The sequence below is a fragment of the Mus caroli genome, unplaced genomic scaffold (assembly GCF_978045245.1).
Source record: "Mus caroli unplaced genomic scaffold, Mus_caroli_1 scaffold_13, whole genome shotgun sequence".
In the NCBI taxonomy this organism is placed as follows: domain Eukaryota; kingdom Metazoa; phylum Chordata; class Mammalia; order Rodentia; family Muridae; genus Mus; species Mus caroli.
In genome coordinates this window covers 79,258,099-79,278,326 of record NW_028227268.1, presented here as the reverse complement: position 1 = coordinate 79,278,326, position 20,228 = coordinate 79,258,099, and the positions used below count along the sequence as shown (strand labels likewise).

At 42.5% G+C, this 20,228-nt stretch overlaps 2 long non-coding RNA genes across 11 annotated transcripts in view; one reads left to right on the top strand and one right to left on the bottom strand.

Annotated features, from left to right (window-relative positions):
• The window catches only part of LOC147001556 (uncharacterized), a 139,132-nt gene that overhangs the window by 98,663 nt on the left and 20,241 nt on the right, over positions 1 to 20,228 (top strand). For all 10 annotated transcript variants that reach the window (XR_015044781.1, XR_015044783.1, XR_015044788.1 and 7 more), the window contains one exon: positions 70 to 272. This is a non-coding gene — a long non-coding RNA (uncharacterized LOC147001556). The remainder of the gene's footprint in view (positions 1 to 69; positions 273 to 20,228) is intronic.
• Positions 14,330 to 20,228, bottom strand: part of LOC147001557 (uncharacterized) — a 20,497-nt gene continuing 14,598 nt past the window's right edge. The window contains exons 2-3 of the long non-coding RNA XR_015044789.1: positions 14,643 to 14,744; positions 14,330 to 14,385 (exon numbers count right to left, since the gene is read on the bottom strand). This is a non-coding gene — a long non-coding RNA (uncharacterized LOC147001557). The remainder of the gene's footprint in view (positions 14,386 to 14,642; positions 14,745 to 20,228) is intronic.

Here is a 20,228-nt window from a genome sequence, read left to right as displayed (position 1 = left end):
TTCAGAATGTACTAGAATGAGTTCTAAGACTTGACACCTTCCTAAGTTGTCCCCTTTCTCTCTTTGCAGGAAAAAAAATCTACTGAACTGTGTCTAGACAGACACAACTTCTTCCCTCTGAAGCCTTCCCTGGTCTCCCGTCAGTGTGGCACTAATTGTACCCTTTGGAGTATGAACAGTCCTTCATTCCTTCATTCATTGCCTTCATTTCTTGCAAACACAGCAGGCTATGTGGGATGGTGTTAGTGTACCTGCACTCTGGCTAGTCCAAAGTAAGTGTTACAGCTTTGAGGGGGAAAGGTTTCCCCAATGGAAGTGTTACAACTCTGAGAGGACAGGTATCCTGACAGTCTGAAGTCAAGGAATATTACAAAGTCACACCGCACAACAAACCTCAGATTGGAAGAAACACAAGAGGGTGGCTGCCTCTGCTTGAGTGAGAAGCATCAGGGAACTGAGCAGAAGGCAGGCTCTTATAGCTTTCTTGAGGGTGGAGTTTTCTGGGGTAGAGATTTCCAGTTTGAGGATTGGTGGGATTTTGAGCTCAGGGATTGGTGGGTTGTCAAGGGACGCAATTGGTGGATTTGGGCGAGTTTAGAAAACCGGGAAGTGGGCTTAGACCTTACACAAGGTTCTCAGCAAGGTTCGCTGCAAGAGCTGGCTCTAGCTTCTCCCTACCCTTCCTCCTGGGTCCTCACTGCAAGCAGGTGAGCTGCATGCTCTTCTACTCTTCAGACCCACTAGTCTCTGGTCCCTCTGGATTGAGACATTCACTCTCCTGTCAAACTTTTCCCACTTCCGCTCCACCTGCATAATTTCCGTCTCCCTAATTGATTATCTGTCAGGTTTTCTCTTCAAAGTGACTTTTGTCAGGAAGCCCTTAATTGTGTGCGTCACAAGTGATGCATACCAGCCTGGGAGTGCAGACAGGGTGTCCTTCGTCTGAAATGTGTGGGACCTGGATATTTTGAATTTTTGAAGTTTTAGACTTTGAAATATTTGTTTAGACTCGACATAGAAAGGTTCAGCTTTTTTTGTATGTATGTATGTATGTATGTATGTATGTATGTATGTATGTATGTATGTATTTTATAACATTTGACTCTACTGAGGATATAGCTATTAAATGCTCAAGTGGCGTTAAGATAACAGCACTCTAAGGCTGCAGATTTCAGTGGCTTTATTGCCTAGCATTTGTTCCTTAGGAGATACTACATTAAAAGGAGTTAAGCTTAAGGGCTGGGAAGACAGCTGGTCAGTAAAGTATCTGTACCTGCCTGCGAAGCCCATGAAGCCCATGTGGTCGAGTGCCTATAACCCTTTCACGGGTTGGGGGTGAAAGGCAGATTCCCCCAGACTCCAAGAATAAGTGACATTTGGCCTTAATGAGAGACTGTCTCAAAAACAATGTGGAGAGAAGCAGAGGAAGATGCCTGCCCTGAACCTCTAGCTTCCCACGTACTTACCCACACATGCATATACACCCACACTCACATTGTAATTCAATTTCCTTCAAGATAAGCATTCATTTTGTGTGTGTGTGTGTGTGTGTGTGTGTGTGTGTGTGTGTGAGAGAGACTTGTTAAGATACAGGGTGCTCTAAAAGGAGGTGAAAATTTCCACCCTCTCCAGGGAGGCTTATTATGTTTAGGAAGTAAACAACTAAAAGGCTTCAGGAAGTTCCTAAAACTGACCAGATTTGCTAGGGTCTTCAGTATCAGACAAGCTGCCTAGAAAAGGTTCAGACCACTCAAGATGCCTGGAAGAAGCAGAGACCAGCAGAGCTATCTATAAGAGGCTCAGATCACCCAAGTTGCCTAAAAAAGGATGTTCTCTAACTTTTCAAGCTGCCTGTATGTGTGTGTATTCTCCAGGCTTTCAGCTTTAATGAGTTGTCATCCATGCTGAGGTGGCCTTTTGGTAAAACAGAAATGTTAATTTCTATTTCTGTAATTAACCTTTACCCATATTCCTATAATGTACCCTAATACAACTTATTGGTTCACCAGGTTGAACTTTGATGGTATTTGAACTTTGTATGTCATTGGTTCCCTATCTGGTTGAGTTGACTTTTATTCATGTCTTCCCAGGAATGGTGTCACCAAACTAGTATACACACATACAAGTACACTCACACATATACAGACATATAAATAAAATAAAATGCAGCTAGAATGACGGCTCAGTGGTTGAGAGCACTGGCTACTCTTGCAGAGGATCTGGGTTTGCTTCTCAGTACCCACATAGTGGTTCGCCACCCTCACTATCCCCAGTTTGAGGGAATCCAATGCCCTCTCCTGTGATCCATAGGCTCCTACATGCACATGGAGCACACATGCATACAGGCAAGCCAGTATTTGTACATATAAAGCATCTTTTAAAATAAATAAAATAATAGTTAAGTTTGGTCATCAATACCATATTTCTAAAGTTTCAGTTTTCTTCACTGTAAAAATAGACACCCTTCCTAGATCAATTTGATTTTTTTAACCGTGACCCCATTAGCAAGGAATGATGTGTCTGATAAATTTATTCCCATCCCAGATTAGGGAGTAAGAGTGGGGTCCAGAGGAATTGAGGCATATCTGTTTTTATCCATCATCCATGTTCATAAGAGAACAATGAAAACTCATCAGAAAGAAAAGTCTCTTGATTCCTTTATCTAGAAACTAAGACTGCTATGTATTGTTTATGTGGTTTTATTTTTGTCTGTAAATATATATGGGCTTTAGTGAAATAAATATTTATCACATGATAGAGAAGTTAAACAAAGTATTATATCATGGATATCTGTGCAGTACTAGAAAGACATCTACATCCGCAAAGGGTCAGGAAGTTACTGTCCCGGCTGCTGCATTCCCTCTTGTTTACTTTCCTCTGCCTCTTCCTGTTCTCTCTTCCTTTTATCCTCCTAGCTGCAGACAAGAGGATCCACTCTGGTTGAGTTTGAGTAGTTGAGATTTATTAGTGATAGACCAAAAGTGCATTTGATATTTGTTTTTGTTAGAGCATTATTGCTAAATAGTTCATGAAGTTCTTGAGCAGGTTGAATAAACAGTGTCTGGGGCAAGCTGTTGGGAAGATTGCTCTGCAAAGCCCAGCACAGAACCAGGCCACCAGAGGAGCAGCAGAATGAGGGAACCACGAACAATTGTACAAAGCAGAACAAAACCAAGCCAGAGCTAACCCTATCCCCACTGCACACAAAACAAATCAAACCAAACCAAAACAAGACAAACCCCTCAGTGCCTGTGTTTGTGTGGAATTGCAAAACCTCACTGGCTTTGGAATCAAGGTGCACAGAAATTGATTTCATTTCTTCATGGGAAGAGTTGTGATGCCCTAGGAAAGGGCAAGGGACCAGGAGAGGGTGTAGACTCCAGGCCAGTTTCACCATCTGCAACACGAGGAAGACCAAAGCAGCAGGGAGCTGAGCTAGTTTTGAAGGCTGAAAGGTGAGCAAGCACTTGTGGGAAGGTAAATCGGAGCAAGGATAATAACATGCACAAACACGCAATGTCTTATCTGGAGTGGGTAGTGGTTCCTTCTGTAGGGGTACACTGTGTGAAGGTGTGTCTGTGTATTTCTAATTGTTAATTCTGTACTTGCAGAGAGCTCAATGCTAGCAGGATCGTGGTATTGTTATTTCTATGGCTCATCACTGCTCTCATATTCTGTAAATATTCATTCTTCTTCACTTGCCTAAGGCAATGTAGAATTGTATCTGATTGGCTGTAATACAGATCTGCTGATCACTAGCTGGGCAGAAAGTGGAGGGTGGATCTACCAGGCTCCAGAGGGATGCTGAGAGAATAATAAAAGGTGTGAAATCCAGCCAGGGGACACAGAGGTGGATGGACTGACCGGAGCAGAGCAGAGAGGTAGAGCTGGCCACGTGGTGGGATGCAGTGTCAGGATTAGTCAGTTTAGAGTAGATGTGACACTGCCTTAGCTGAAAGGCCCAAGGTTTAAAATATTAAAAAGGTGCTGCATCATGATTAGCATCGCTAGCGGGTCTGAGATAGTCCCGCTATACCCTTATGTATACAGCATTAAGAGTCTAAGATGAGAGTAGTTGAGGTAAGTAGTTAAGTGGAGAGACAGATCATGAAGGGTCTCATCATTATAGCTAGGAAAAGGACACACTTTCTCTGGACAGTAGTCACGGAACACATCTGACACCAAATGCGTGAGTTCTGTCCCTACATTAAGTAATTCTCCAGCTCTCTGGACACTGTCCTATAACTTGATTACAATAATAATCATGTGTTGCTGGAAAAGAAGAGGCTAAGGCTTCAGTGTCCTGCTTCAGGCACGAGTCACAAGTCCCAGGAGCACCTATACCAATCACTCCTGCATCAGTAAGGGATTCCCACCATCTGCTGCTTTGGTTTGAAAATTTCCCAAGTGGCTCACACAGAGAACTAACCATTACCTGGGGACAGGCAAATGGTAGAGATGCTAAGGGAAAGGCTCAGGGTGTGGCATTGCATGATGAATCCATGCTCTATGTGGGCGTGCTAACCTCCAAGAATCTGAATGAAATTGCCAGCCTGGAAACTCTGTGCACTCCTTATTCTATGGAGGTGTCATAAGACTCGAATGATTGATCAAACAATTGGCCATTTGGAGATTGAACTCAATGTCCCTGGAAATTAGAGGCTGGAGCTCAAAGGACCAGCCCCTTCATCCCATGGCTGCTTCCTCTGGCAACCAGTTCCAAATCATACGCTGGGAATTCCAAACATTTTAGGAGTGTCGTGTAAGGAAGCAGAAATGAAGATGAATATATACTAAAATATCATAACTAAGGAGCCAGGATTGTATTCTGGTTAGTGATGATGTTGGAGGAGGGACTTTATGAACCTTGAGAAGTTAACATCTGCATCTGAGAGCATTTCCTGTGGACAGCTTTCATAAATGAGAGGGAGTCAGGACTGGAGGACAACGGGGGAAAGGCATGTTAAAAACAATGGTGGCACAAGGCACCAGTGCTAAGGTGGGGAGATGTGAGTTTATTTCCTAGATACTGAAACTTGAGAGGATGCACTAGCTGATTACATGTAAGGATTTGAGGAACACAGTCAAGGATGTTGCCATGTTTCTGGCTGACCAATGGTGTGAATGGTCATTCATCATCAAGATGGAGGAGCCTTGGTGAGTAAGAGGATTCAAGATTTGGGTAATTTGAGGTGGGGTTGCAGGATGGATAGAATAATGAGCCCTCAAAGATACCCTCATATATTATTATTGTATTTTTAAAATAAGACTTTGCAGCTATGACTATGGGTTTTGAATGGAGAGATGGGTCTTGACTGTCTGAGTGGACCCGAAGAAACCACAAGGGTCCTTGTGAAAGAGAGGGAGGAGGACCATAGGAGATGAGACAATAGAAGATGAAGTTGGACTGAGTCAGCCATGTCCCAGACTACCCTAGAAAGTCAGAATCAAGTTGACTATCCTAGGGAACTTCCAAAGAGGATGTAGTTCTATGGGAACATTCAATTCATCACACTGAGACTGACTTATAACCTTCAACTTGTATTGTTTTAAGCTAATGAGTATATGATCTGTTTTAGAAGGAAATTAAAAACATAATTCTAGAGGGTTGTGGGAAATGTATTAGGATGTACTTGACCTAAGGATAAAACACCCATGCTGGAGATGCAGGCACCAATGTGACTGGATTTCCCAGGAAGATGATATGGACTCAAAATTCAGGAAGTTTGTTTGAGAGTAAACAGGGAAACAGGGCTTGAAGACATCAAAGGAATTATAAAGTGTGGTGTTGGGATATCTATAGGCAAGTTATCAAGATGGAGGTCTTCCCTGACCACTACCAAATAAGTAACTATGTGCCTATTAAACCCAGGCAACAAAACCAGAAATTCTGAAGGATGAGATTGGAGCCGACTCACAACTGAGCATGAGGAGATGTGGTGCAGGATGGAGTAGTGGAAGGTGGAGAAGTGAAGGTCAAAGGTAGACCCTTGGCTTGGATGGGGAGGAAGAGATTGAACAGTAGCTGGGAAAGGGTGAGAGATAAAGGGAGGTGATTGATTTCTTTTTCAAGATGAGAGAGTGAGAAGTTTGACTGCATCTATGAAAAAGTTGAAGGGCATCTGGGATGAGGACAGGCAAAAAGTTGATGGACAATGTCAGGTGTTTGAAGAGTCTGTTGGGGGCGGTTCCCAAAGCAAAGCACCAATGTCAGGATCAGTCTTAGAGAGAAGGATGGTAATCCTTCCTGCAGAAATGAAGAGAAGGAGGCTGCACTGGTTGGAGAGAGATTGCTGTCCTGGAAGAGATGGAAGTGGAAAAGAACATTTCATGTACTAGTTCATATGGTCAGACACTTCACAGTAATCTCCCCGGCTTCTCTGCTTCTCTGCTTCTCTGGATGTGTGTCTAGAGTTAGGTGTCTTTTCCAATTATATCTCTGTCTTACCTTTCAAAGATTTAGTAATATATATATATATATATATATGTATGTATATATATATATATATATATATATATATATATATATATATATACATATATATGTGTGTGTGTGTCTGTGCACATAGGTGCATGTGCCACCAAAAGCCAGAGATAGGCACTGGATAACAGGCAGCTGTGAGTCACAGATGTGGGTCCTCATGATTGAGCTCGAGTCCTTTGGAGATAGCCAGCCCTCTTGACTGTGGAGCCATCTCCCTGTTCCCCACACCCTGCTCTGTCTTGTTTTAAAAAACACTCTTTTACACTGAACATAGAGTTTGGAGATTGGCTAGACTGGATGGCCTGAAATCCTCCTGTCTCAGCCCCCCAATGCTGGGATTGAAGGACACCCCAGACATTTTAGATGACTTGCTGGAGGACTGAACTCAGGGCCTCATGTATACTTATATAACAAGTATCTTACTGACAGAACCAACTCCCTAAGTTACAAAAATTCCTTTTTAAGTCATGGTAGTAAAATGTGACATTTTTCTCTTAGTATCAGAATATAGACATTGGAATAAAGATGCTGATGTAACAGTGGATCAGCATAGAAATCAGAGTCGCAGTTGTAAATAAAAAGCCCTCTACCCATCATAACAACGTAAAATGCAGGAACTGCCATTCTGGGATAGATCCATGGTCTGTATCAACACAGGCTGACAATCTCCTGCCAACAGAAGTCCCATGGGATGGGCACCCAGACGGCAGAGTCATGCCGCACCCTTCCTTGATCTTGGTTAATAGACAGAGAAACCATTTCCCCCATGACGTCAACCACAAAGGTTAGGTATATCCCAGCATCCATTTATGGTTCTGTTGTGCATAAATATACCCAATCTCTCTCCAGCTGCCTCCACCATTCCCCATGGGGTTATGTGTTTCATTAGCTATTTCCCACCATGTGACACATTTTAAAAACTATTTCTAGCTTACTGTGAGGTCCAAAGACTAGCCATTTATCCCAGGAGGTATCAAACTTAATAATGCAAATAAAGTCCTTCTAACACACCATAAACCTTAGCACATCAGACAGTTCAGAAAGGTTAGCCGTGATGGAGATGAAGGCAACAGCGGTGTTTTGGTCCCCCTCCCCCCATGCCATTGTTCCTGTGTAGAGGGAGGGTGCACTGAGGAAGACCAACTGTAGCTGTGAGGTTTGATAAAGGAGGTCAGGGAAGAAACTGGAAGTCAGAAACCAGCTCATGGAAAAGCTTGAAGTGTGGGCTTGTGTGCTTCGGTTTCTGTGGCTGAGGCCAAAGAGCTGAGAAAATTAACCTAAAGGAGGAAAGAGGATCAGTTTCTCAGGCAGTTCAGTTCAAGGTTTGCTGTGTCCATTGCTGTGTGCTTGGGATGGTGCAGAGTGGAAAGCATCCTGACAGGAATGAAGCTGGAGAAAAGTTGCCCCACAGGGAGAGACACATGAGAGAGTTGGGGGTAGAGAAAGAAGGGAAGAGAGGGAGAAGGGGAGAGTTAAGGAGAGGGTATGAGGAGAAAGAAGGGGAGAGGATCTGGGAAAAGTCACACCCTGCAAGGACCTGCCGCCCCCCCAAGGGTCTGCTTCCTCCACCTAGGCCTGCACCCCTACAGTTTCAATGCCTTCCACCAATGCCACCAGCTGCTCTCAAGCCTGTAGTATATTGGGTCTGGGAGACATTTCAGATTCGAACTGTAACAGGGCTGGGAAGCCCAGGAAAAGCAGCATCAAGACAAGATCCCTCCATACCTGTGACATGTCCACTCCCAGTTCAAGACTATACAGGCAGACTGCTTCCCTTTCCTAAGTAGAAGTCTGAATCCATCTCAGGCTGCCCCTAGCCCAAGCTACCTGACAGACTCTTTAGCCTCAGTGCCCCAAAAGCATTCATTTTATTTATTTTACCCTCGTGATGGATATAGCACCCAAGTGGTCTCATGCTTACTAAGCTATTTTAGAGCCAAAGCAATCCAGAGAATGTTAATTATCTCCTTCCATCCCCCCCCACTCCACACACAATGAATTATTGACTTCCAGAGCACGAAATCTTTAACTGTGAGGTATTCCAGAATTCGTAGGTTATCAAAAATGTGCAGAGGGAGAGAATTTTGGTTCGGCCCTGGGAGGCTGAGGTGGGAAAATTTGTCCTTATTTATTTACATGGAAATAGAATGAGCTTTTGGCCAGCTTGTTAATGGGTTCTTAAAGAGAAACAGGCTTCCTGTGGCCTGCTTAGAATGGTTGGTGGTCCTCCCTCCCTGCCACGTAAAACATCAAACTAAGAAGGCAGGAATTCCCTTCTAGATTCTTCTTATGTTGGAAATGGAGAGGCAGAGTAGCAGGTAAGGACAGTGTCTGTTCTTAGTTCTCCTGTCTCTGCCCTCATTTAGATAACTGGCCTTTAATGATGCATTTCATCTTGCTCTGGCCTCAGTTTTTCTACCAACCAAGTGGAGATATGTGATTTACCCAAACCAACTCAGTGAATCCTGAAGATGAGATTAAAAAGTTAGTTTTTTCAGGGTGCAATTTTATTTTGTGTTTTTGAAGAGCACATGTGATTTTCCAGAAAGAAAGAGACAGGTCCTAATCATATTTAAAAATAAGCTTTAGCATTTCCTAAGTGCTTGGCCAATTATTCCAAATAACATTCATTCCAGAGGCTGCTGGGGGAGTGGGGGATGGTGAGTCACATGATGGATGTCTTAGATGGTGGAACAGCCAGAGACAGACAGTGTCTCATGCCACAACCAAGCAGGGAACAGATCACCCCAGACCTCTCTCATACAGCCACTGGTGTCTACAGCAGATGCCTGAAGGCCTCTCTGGGTTCCTTCTACAGTGTTCCTGCTGAGAGTCTCCTCTGTGCCAGGTACTGGGATATGTAGGTGCTGCTTAGCACACAGTTGAGGGATAGAGGGAGGGAAGATGCTAAGCTAATATGCAGTTACCATGGTAAGGAGGTACTGCATTCAGTCTTGTGAAGAAGATTGAATGAGGAGATGTGGATGAGAGGAGAGGGTCCAGGTAGGTCTCACTGAGTGGCTTGTGTTTTAACAGGGGTCACTACTAGCAGGAAGGATCACTATGGAGGGGGATAGTGTGAGGGCCCTGAGCAGGAATGTACACTGTGTTGGAAGACTGAGAACAGGGGTGGCTGAGGATGTGAGCAGAGAGGGAGAGTGGTGTCAGGTGATATAGAAGAGCCAACTAGGCTTGGGTTTACCCCAGCTCTCCTAACTGCCATTTGTATCATCTTGGTTTCATGCCTTGTGTAAGCCAATGAAGGACTGATAGCTTGCAAGACTGTAGAAGTTCAAAATTCACAACAGTCTAGGAGTCCTCTCTAGTCTGGCCCCAGTTAGCTTCTTGTCTGTCCCTGTCTTCTTCAGTTCCAGAGGACTGGTTTCTGCTCTTGTCAGGCTTCTGAGGCATATTTTACCTCTAGTCTATGTCCTCCAAGGTCATTTAGTGCTCAGGTGTGAGTCTTACTTCCTCAATGACTTTGGGTAATCGCTTACATATTGTATCCCTTTCCTGACCAACTGATTTAAAATGGTCACCCCAGTGAACTTCAAACATCTGTCCCTATTTAGTTCTTAGTAGTACTGAGCACAGGGAAACTCCCTTACAGTCACTGACTTTATGTATTGTCTACTCTCCAGAAAAAGAGTGAGACTCCACGAGGCCATAGTATTTGTCCAATTTGTTCAACCCAGTGTCCCTATCATCCAGGGAAAGGGCCTGGCATCTAGAAGGAACCCAATAACTCATATTGAAAACATAGAAATGACAGTGTAGAAGGAAATCCTAAACACTGAGTTTTGTGTTTTGCTTTTAGCTTTATTTTCTTTCTATTCAGAAAGTTATGCCGCATTAGACATTGAATGATGTGTTCTTCCAATCCACCCAGTTTAGATACCCCTGCTAGCCCAGATTCACAATGGTTTCAGTTTCTCCATATATCCATATGAAACTCATTCCGGGGGTCGTTCAAGATCTCTTCCCCTTGTGGTTACCTCTAATTTTTCTAGTCTTCTGTGGCCCTTATTATTTGGACACCATGTGGAACTCTGTATTTTAACCTTTGGAAATGTGTACTCTAGCCAATTCTTTGATCTCAGGGCTCATAACATTTTAGAGTGAGCCACAAACTTAGCGATTGATTCTTTTATTGAAGGATCTGTGTGCCAAGTCACAGATGAGGTGCTGGGATATGATGTAAGACTTGACATAGCTTGAATTCTGAAGCTCTGATGATAAACATAGCTGTGCAGAAGGAATGAATGAATAAAATACATGGCCAATTTGAAGTTGGTCATGAGATGGAGTTAAAAATGTTGAAAGCATTTTGGTAAGTTAAGGGATATCAGTTCCTTTTGGGACAGTAAATACTATTTCTTGAAGATTTTGGAAGGGAGGGACATAGTGCAGAGGTACTTTTGATTCCCAAGAAGCCCAAACTGAACCACCTTGTGAGAAGCTTTCTGGAGAGAGGAAGAAGGGTAAGTGTATGATATGTTGTGGCTACTTTTGTCTTCAGGATATATCAGCTCTTGATGGCAGTAGAGAATGTTGGGTCATCGTTCATGTTCATTCTATATCCTGTCATCTAAGATCTACTTAAGGATATCCACCCGAAGTTCTGACTGTCACTAGGGACCCCTTATCAAGAGCACAGAATTCTCTTCCTGGCTTGCAAATGATTGCTTATGGGAAAGGTTTTTCTTTTCTCCCTCTTAGCAATGGTACATACTGTCAAATTCATTTTATTCCTCTGCTAGTGTGTTCCCAAGGGGGACGTAGTACTGTCAAACAGCTCCGCCTATGTGCCAGGCTCTAGTGGCTTCTAGCACCTGGGGATCTGATATCCTGTGAGGCTATCTGCCATCAGTCTACCTGAGAACATCTTCATTTAACATAAGGTGTGACTGCCATGGGCCAATGTGGCTAAGGGTGAGGAAAAATTGCATACACATAGATGTTCAACCTCCGTGTCTTGGTTCTCTTGGCCCTGACGTACGTTCAGAGTGTTCTTCATACTGACTCAGTATCACTGTCATCAGCATCACCAGAATCATCACCACCAGCCAGATTAAGCCCCATCAGATCATTTGCAATTATCCTTTAATAGATGCAATTTTCTGAGCAGAGAAGCCCTAATCAACAAAATGTTCTTGGTCCTGTAGCCGCCTTCGTAAGGTGTGTTTGCTTGTTTGTTTGTGGTTTTAGTAAGGAAGATGCATCTGTTCTGTCAAAGCCAAAGAAATAGTCACAGTTCTGATGCCCCCATGCTGACAGGTGCAGGCGTGGTATGTGGGGGAAATTGGTATAGATATTTATCGAAACAAGTGGGCTGACAATCAGAAGCCCGGGATATCTCATACAGGGAGTGTGATTTGATTTGTAAATTAGATAAATTACACAAATTACTTATTTTTGCATGCATGAAGTGTATATGAGGCAAGGGCATGTGTCACAGTGTTTGTGGTCAGATGAAAACTGTGTGGAATTACTTCTCTCCTGCATTTATGTGGAGTCCAAGGAACAGATTCAAGTCACCAGGTTTTGTCACAAGTGTTTTATGTGCCAAGCTGCCTTGTGAATTTGGGTTTCTAATTTTAATTTGTAGGCTCCCATCAGGATCCTCAGTAACTCCTTTCTCCTAGGTTCCAGTCAATGTAACTATCAACTTGGACCCATATTATTTTACTTGTTTTATTTCATAAACCTACAGAGGGTATCCAGGAGCTTAACTGATGTGAAAGTCTCAGACAGATTAATAAAAGGTTGCAGTGTACAGTACTATTTGCAAAGTCTGTTTTATGTTATATTAAGACACTTGTAGTGAGGTGATATGAAAGACTTTAAATACTAAGGACTCTCAGGTGGCAGAAGTCATACAGTTTGTTGACACATGACAGGGACTGAGTCCACACTGGGTTAAGCAAGAGAAGGGACCTGGCTGGTATATACCACAGATAAAAATCAAAATTGGATTTTGCTTCTGGCACAACTGAATTCCACAAATGATCCTATCAGGACTCTGCCTCTGGACTCAGCACCATGCCTTTCCTTCTTGCCGTAGCTTCTACATACTGGCAAAGGAGTTGGGCCAGGCACACCCTCCACAGTACACGTCTCACAGTGAAGCATGGAAACTCTCTCTTCCTGGCCTCCCCCAGAATATCCCTCCATGACAGGATCCATGACAGGACCTGAGCTTATTCCTTTGTGTGAGTCACAAGTTTATTCTGAAATAAATGTGGAAGCTAAGGAATGGGGCTGGTTCTGTGTGGGTCAGGACATAGGTTTGGGAGTAAGAGGTAGCAAGCTCTTACAGACCAATATAAGAAAATTATAGGGCATGTATTTAAGCATCCATTGGGAAGACAGACCAATGAACTCTTTTGAAAAAAACAGAATCTAAGAGTTCTAACTCTCAGAAAGGAACTGTCTGTCTGAGCAAATGCTTCCTTTTCTCCCAGTGTTCCCAGCTTTGATAACAAGCACCCATCTCTTGGACATGTGTATATCTTAAAGCATATGTTTTTCTGGCAAGGACCCAAACTCACCTTCATTTTCTCTACTTGTCAGGAATGATCAAGGCTGTAATGAATACGTTCATTCTCCCTCCATCACCATAATTCAGAATGCTCATTTGGCAATTAACCACTCAGCAATGGTGATGAAGTTTGCATTTTTTATTTGTATTGTTTTGACTCTCATAATTAAAAAAAAAATTTAATGAGTTTGTGGCTTGTCTTCCACCCAGATAGTAAATTCCTTAAAGGCAGAGACTGTATTTCATGCTTCTTTGACTAGTATTGTATGTTCAAAATATTTGTTGGTTTTAAGTTAAACATTCTGATTAAACATTCCTCCTCAGAGCTACATACTCTAATTTTAAAAAGGAAATGTAAATACCACTAGGACTTTCGGCAAGGCATCCTGCTTCCCACTGGGAAGAGCCGCGGAAGCTTCTTGGGTGGGAATGAAATGGGAATGTAGCTATGCAAATACCTCTGACAAAGTGGCAAAATCAGGTCATGAGAACTCCTTATTTTCCCTATCAGGCCCAACCTGTTAATATGTCTCAATGCTGCATCAGAAGTGAGCATTGCTAACTGTTTAAGCAATTGTCCCAAGAATGAGGCTGCTTCCTTTCTACATTGTCTTTTATCTTGGGCGGCTGCTTTCTTTGGGCAAATGGAAGCTTGAGGATAGAGCAGTGGTGGAGGGGATACTAAGTGAATTCAGCAAGTTGGTGAGACAGGATACAGACTAATTAGTTAATGTTAAACCCCTACCCTCTTCTCCCTATTTTGCCAAACCCTCTGGCACACACACCTTACAGAGTCTATATAGCTAAGGCTAGCATTGAATTCACTGTGTAGCCAAAGGTGACTCTGACCAGCTCATTGTCCTGTCTTCATTGGGTCTCCACTGTTTATCATCCCACTTTGGTGCACACTTGAACTGGACTTCATTGTCTAACCTCACGTAGTAAGAGACAAGTTTACAATAGCTTCCAATTCTATTTGCTGCATATGAATGTGGTAAGTCCATTAGTTGATAGGAGCATGTCTTAAAACGACTCACTGAATTTATCTGAAGTAGAAAATGGTTATGGTATTGAAGCAGAAAGGTAAATGAAGACTGGCTTGTGATTAAGGAATGTCAGTTCATGAACAGATGTGTCAAAGAGGAAAGCGGGAAGAATGAAAAGCTGTCAGATTTTGCAGAGTCCTGGTTGTCATGTTAAGGATTTTGAACTTACGCTTTGAATATCAGGAAGCCGATCTCATCATTAACTTCGAGTGGGATGAACTGAAACCTAGGGATTGTCTTGGTTATATTGAAGAGGATGGCCAGTAGAAGTCCCAAGATGTCAGAGCAGGAGCTGGGCAGGAGGAAGCCACCACCTGGTCATTGAGCAGAGAGAAGGGCATGAACTAGACAAGTGACTGTGGTATAAAAAAGGGGACAAAGCACAAAGGAACTAAGCCCAAAAAATACCTAAAAATCGTGTGTGTGTGTGTGTTGTGTGTGTGTGTGGTGGTGGCTAGGTTAGTGGAATTCTTGTCATTTCTGGGTCTTAGTGTTAATTGAGGTATATAATGAACAGGGGTAACATCCCAGATAGGAGATGGTGCATCTTAGGGCATGCCAAGGTTCATACCTTTGTGTGAAACTAAGTGGAGATGACCAGTTAGTTGTCAGGTCCATCCACTGCATGCACTGAAGTCAAGATGACACCAACACTAGGTGTTTGGGAATCTGCCTAAAGGAAATGGAGTGTGGGTTAAGTCTCAGAGAGTGAGAAAGAAGCCAATAACATAAGCTTAGGAATACACGCATGTACAGCCCAGATCGAAATGGGAGACCATTCATGGAGACAAAAGAAGAGTGTTCATTGAGCAGGAGAAACTATGGAATTGTGGTTTGAGGACACTGAAGATTTCAAGAAAGAAAACAGTGCCACTGAGATTAAAAACGAAAGAGATGCAAGGGGATTGGGTTGTCAAATATAATGTGCTAAAATACAGTTAAATGTTAATTTCTACTATCTATTATGTATTTGTCTGTCTATTATCTATCTATCTATCTATCTATCTATCTATCTATCTATCTATCTGTCTGTCTGTCTGTCTGTCTGTCTGTCTGTCTGTCTGTCTGTCTATTTATCAATCTATTATCTATCATTATATATCTATTGTCTATCCATCATCTACCATTATCTATTTATCACCTATCTATCTGTCTATTTATTATGTATCATCTATCTATCTATGTATCTATCTATCTATCTATCATCTTTCATTACATATTTATTATCTATTCATCATCTGTCATTATCTATTATCTATCATCTATCTATCTATCTATCATCTATCATTACATATTTATTATCTATTCATCATCTGTCATTATCTATTATCTATCATCTATCAATCTATCATCTATCTATCTATCTATCTATCTATCTATCTATCTATCTATCTATACCCATATTTCCCAAACATTGACTATAACTGGAATCTTGTATTTTATCTGCTAAATTGGCAAGTTGCCAGACATTTACCAGAAATCCTTGCCATTGGAGAGGCTTAGAGGTTCTATGCCAGAGGAGGGATGTGGGAAGAATCTGGAGATCTGTGAGTAGATAAGGGTCATATATGGAAGAAGTGGTCTGTGTTAGAGAATTAATGTAGAATATTTTGGTGTCAAATGAGAAAGAGAGACAGAGATGGAGACAGAGAGAGACAGAGAGAAGAGAGCACACTTTGGGAGGAGATCAGCAGGAAGAACTGAAGATCAAATATGAGCAAGGCACAATGATGACACACGTGTACGAAGATGTCATAATGAAACTCATTATTTTTATGCTAACTTAAAAATCAATTTAAAATATCAGATAGAATATCCAAGGAATCAATAATTCATTGGTTTTAAATTGCATGCCATTCTGAGGAGTTGGCGGAATCCTGTTTTATCCTGCTCCAACTGCTTAGGGCAGGGATCAGCCCTCTCTCCAGCACGCCCAGGTCCTACAAATACTGACCCATGAGTCACTTAGTAGCAGTTTCTTTCCTCAGCTCAATATCTGAGGGACTCTGTGCTTGCACACAAGTAACCCTTATTGTACTTAATAATAGCCTCACAGTACAAAGACAGGGATGATGGGAATTCAGGAAAAAAGTCATGAAGTGCTTAGCATGAGTACCATCTCCCATCACAAGAGGGAAGAGAGTGAGTGGAACATGATAAAATATTTTCAGGTGGAGAGATCACATTCAATGAATTTTATTACACTTTGTTACTGTAATGGTTCTATTGTGTCATGGTTAATACCAATCTCTTGCTGTGCCCAGTTTGTAAATTGAATTTGCATCATGGATACATATATATAGGGAAAATACAGTATCTAAAAGTGAATTCATACTTGGATATCTTGGGATTAAGGGGATAATGCAAGACTCTTTCCCTAGGGGCTAAAACATATAACGCCATGATCCCAGCGTAAAGCTGAACTTTCTCCCCTACCTTGCACGTCTGTCCAAATCCCATTTCTGAAAGTCTTACGCTAAAGAATCAAACAGTTCCTTACCCCAAAGTTCCCTCTGACTTCAGAGGAAATGACAAGTTCAGCAGCAGCTTTGTATAGCTTGCATTTTTTTTTTTTTGAGCCAGCCAAGTACCTGGGGCATAAAGAAGACTGGCTTGAATCAACCTAAGGAATCCATAGCAACCAAATTGCCTCGGCTTTTCGCCTTGCCCATTAGTGGTACCATTTAAGTGTGTGGAAAGAGCGATGCTTCGCAGGGAAGGGTCAAGCCTTTCTCACATCACCTGGAGGAGTTTAGCCACCTTGAATAACGAGCTGTGCTGGTTCAGTGTGAGCTCTGATAGTGGGGGAGCAGAAAGCAGAAGAGGAGGTGGCAGAGATACTCCTTTCTTCCCAGGTGTCACTGCTGACTTATAAATGTGTGAAAGCCTGGGAACAATGTCTGGCAGGTCCCCAGAAACTGCCTGCCATATGCTACTGATTTTTTTTCACAGAATGCAAGACGATGGAGGCATGCTGAACACTGTTCAAGTGGCCAGTTATATTAATTAGGGTTGTGGGTAGCTGGAAGAGACAGATGTCAAGCCTCAGGGCTTACATAAGACAGATTGTATGCATGCAGATCAGCAGCCTTCTGCACTATCAGAGTGGTGGGCGTTTCTGATGTGGATCCATCTGGGAGGTTAGGGTAGGATTTCCTAAGTGGTATGTCTATGTCCATTTTTCTTTTGGTGTGCATCTGGTATGCATGTGTGTGCATGCACGTAGAGGCTTGAAGTTGATGTTCACTTGTCTTCCTGGATCACTCTCCCCTTTATCTTCTTGAGGCAGGACACCTCACTGGACCTGAAGGCTTCCAGTTCTGACTATTTTTCTGGCTAGCTTTCTTGCCTCCTGGATCCCCTGCCTCTGCCGTTTGAGTACTGGGATTTCAAGTGACTGCCATGCCTGACTGAATTTTATATGGATGCTCGTGATCTGAACTTGAATTCTGTTCCTTGCATGGCAAGTATTTTATCTACTGCACCAACTTGAGGTCTTTGTCTGTCTTTCTTCTCTCTCTCTCTCTCTCTCTCTCTCTCTCTCTCTCTCTCTCTCTCCCTTTCTATCTATTATCTATCTAATCTGTGTGTACATGAGTATGCAAGTGCCCATGTGTGCAAGTGCCTGTGCATATTGAGGCTAGAGAACCTCAGGCAATGTCCACCTTGTTTTCTGAGGCAGGGTCTCTCACTGCTTTGATCTGCTCCAGGTAGGCCATGCTGGCTGACTGGTAAGTCCGGGGCCTTTCTGCACTGGTGTAGTAAGTGTACATCATCTTCTCTGGCTCTTTTTTTTTGCATGGTTTCTGAGGATCAAGCTCAGATCCTTTTGGTGCAAGGAAACCATCTTCCAACTGAGCTGTTTATTTCCTCAGCCCTCCTACATGTTATGCTGAAAATTAAACATAAACACAAACACTCTGAAGGTGTATTTCAGTTTTAACTGTAGCTTAAAAGAGAAGAGAGTTTACAGATGTTGAATACAAACATCTAGCAATAAAACTAAACAGAGCTAACTGGCCGTTTATTGTGATGGTTTGGATATGCTTGGCCCAGGGAATGGCACTATTAGGAAGTGTGGTCTTGTTGGAGTTGGTATGGCCTTGTTGGAAGAAGTATGTCACTGTCAGGGTGGACTTTGAGATTCTCTTCTGAGCTGCCTAAAACCTGTCTGCTCCTGGCTTCCTTTTGATGAAGATGTAGAACTCTCAGCTTCTTCAGTAACATGACTGCCTAGATACTGCCATGCTCCTGCCTTGATGATAATGGGGTGGACCTCTGAACCTGTAAGCCAGCCTCACTTAAATGTTGTCCTTTATAGGAGTTGCCTTGGTCATGGTATCTTTTCACAGCAATGGAAACCCTAACTAAAACAGTTATCTAAGTGCCTATCACATCCTATCACATCCTATTCTGATGAACAAAGTACAAGACCTAGCCCACGTTTACCAGGAAAGAAACTTAGATGTAGAAAGATTGTTACATGGAGAGAAAAAATTGTGAAAAAGTATAACTTTTCTTCTACTTTTGTCTAAGTTTCTATTTTGAGAATAATAATTGTCACCTCCCGATCATCAATTCAGCCTCCATATAGCAAAGTCATTTCTGATAAACATTGCTCTGCTAGCATTTGCCCACTTAAAACTCTCCAATGCTTCAGTTGTATTTAGAGTGAAAGTTAAACGCTGGTCAACTTTCCAAATGCTGGGCCCATCTTTTCTCTCCATCCCTACACTAGACCAGTATCCTCTTAGATCCGCTTCAGCTAAAATGGCCTCTTTTCTGTGTATACTGAGTAGCTTTTGCCATATGGCTTTTAGAGCGCCAGCTCCTTGCCTGGGTCAGTCATCCTTCAATGGAAAGGCTGAACTCTTTCCAGGTAAACCTCACCTTCTCAAAACATTTCTCCTTTAGCCTTAGCAACCCATGCCCTGTTCCATTATCCAGTTTTCAAAGTTAAGACTGCCATCTGAATATGTCTTTGCTATGGTTCTGTTATCTCTGAAAGAGTCTAAACACTGAGGGTTGAGCCTAGCTCATGAGCACACTCAGTTAGCTCTGTGTTAAATCACTAATTATACAATGAATTGTTGTAGCTCCCTGACCACTCATAAAAGAGGGATATGACTGTGATTCCAGAGTCAAAAAAATTCTTTCTTAAGGAGAGGAATGGCCTGGTGCAGAGAAAGGAGAATGATTTGGGTTGTGGCTTTCCAGTTGAAATTATGGAAGAGTGGGGATGAGAAAATGGGGGTCAGTGTGATGATTGTTCTCTCTTTGCGTGTGTGTGTGTGTGTGTGTGTGTGTGTGTGTGTGTGTGTGTGTACCAGAAGTTGCTGGCAGGTATCTTTTTCAATCATTGTCCATCTTATCTTTTCAAGCTAGAGTCTCTCTCTCTCATCACGTCTGGCCTTTCCTAATTTGGGTAGACTCTCTGTCCAGCAAGCACCAGGGATACTCCTGTCTCTGCTTCCCCAGGAACTTCTTTACACAGTTTTTGGGCTGATTGGCCTCATGTTTTCATGCTTGCACAGCAAACATTTCCCTCATTAGCCCACAATCCTCCCTCTCAACCATTAGCAAATAGTGTCTATTTCTGAGTCCTAGCCAACCAAAGACAGACCAGGTTTTTGTAAGGAACTATGACCAAGGTCATAGGCCAAAATATTCCAGTAATGCCATCATCAAAAGTAAACATATGACTTGATCGAAGACCAAAAAAGTTCTCCAGATGGAAGGGATGGTAGTGAGGAATAGTTCCTCAGTATTTCCTGTGCTGAGGAAAAAGTCTAGGTCCTTCCAAGGCACCCTGTGAGAATTGCCCTGGGCATGGAGGACAGGACTGCTTAACACTAAGGCCAGAAGTCTGGGGAGCCAGACAACTCTGGGGTAATGCTGGATTCCTAAGACGTTTGAAAAGCAATTCTTTGCCCCATTTATTTACAATGGATACACGTGCAGTAACTGACAATTGATCATTTCTAAGGAATCAAACCAATATGCCAACACTATAGTGGATGTGAATCTGAGTTGCATGGTATTATTTAAGGTTTAAGGTTCTTTTGTCTCAGGACCAAAGACACATGGTTAGAAATAGAAATGAATAGTGTCTTGGGTATCTGAGCTGCTGGGTTAATATCCACTTAGTGAGTGCATA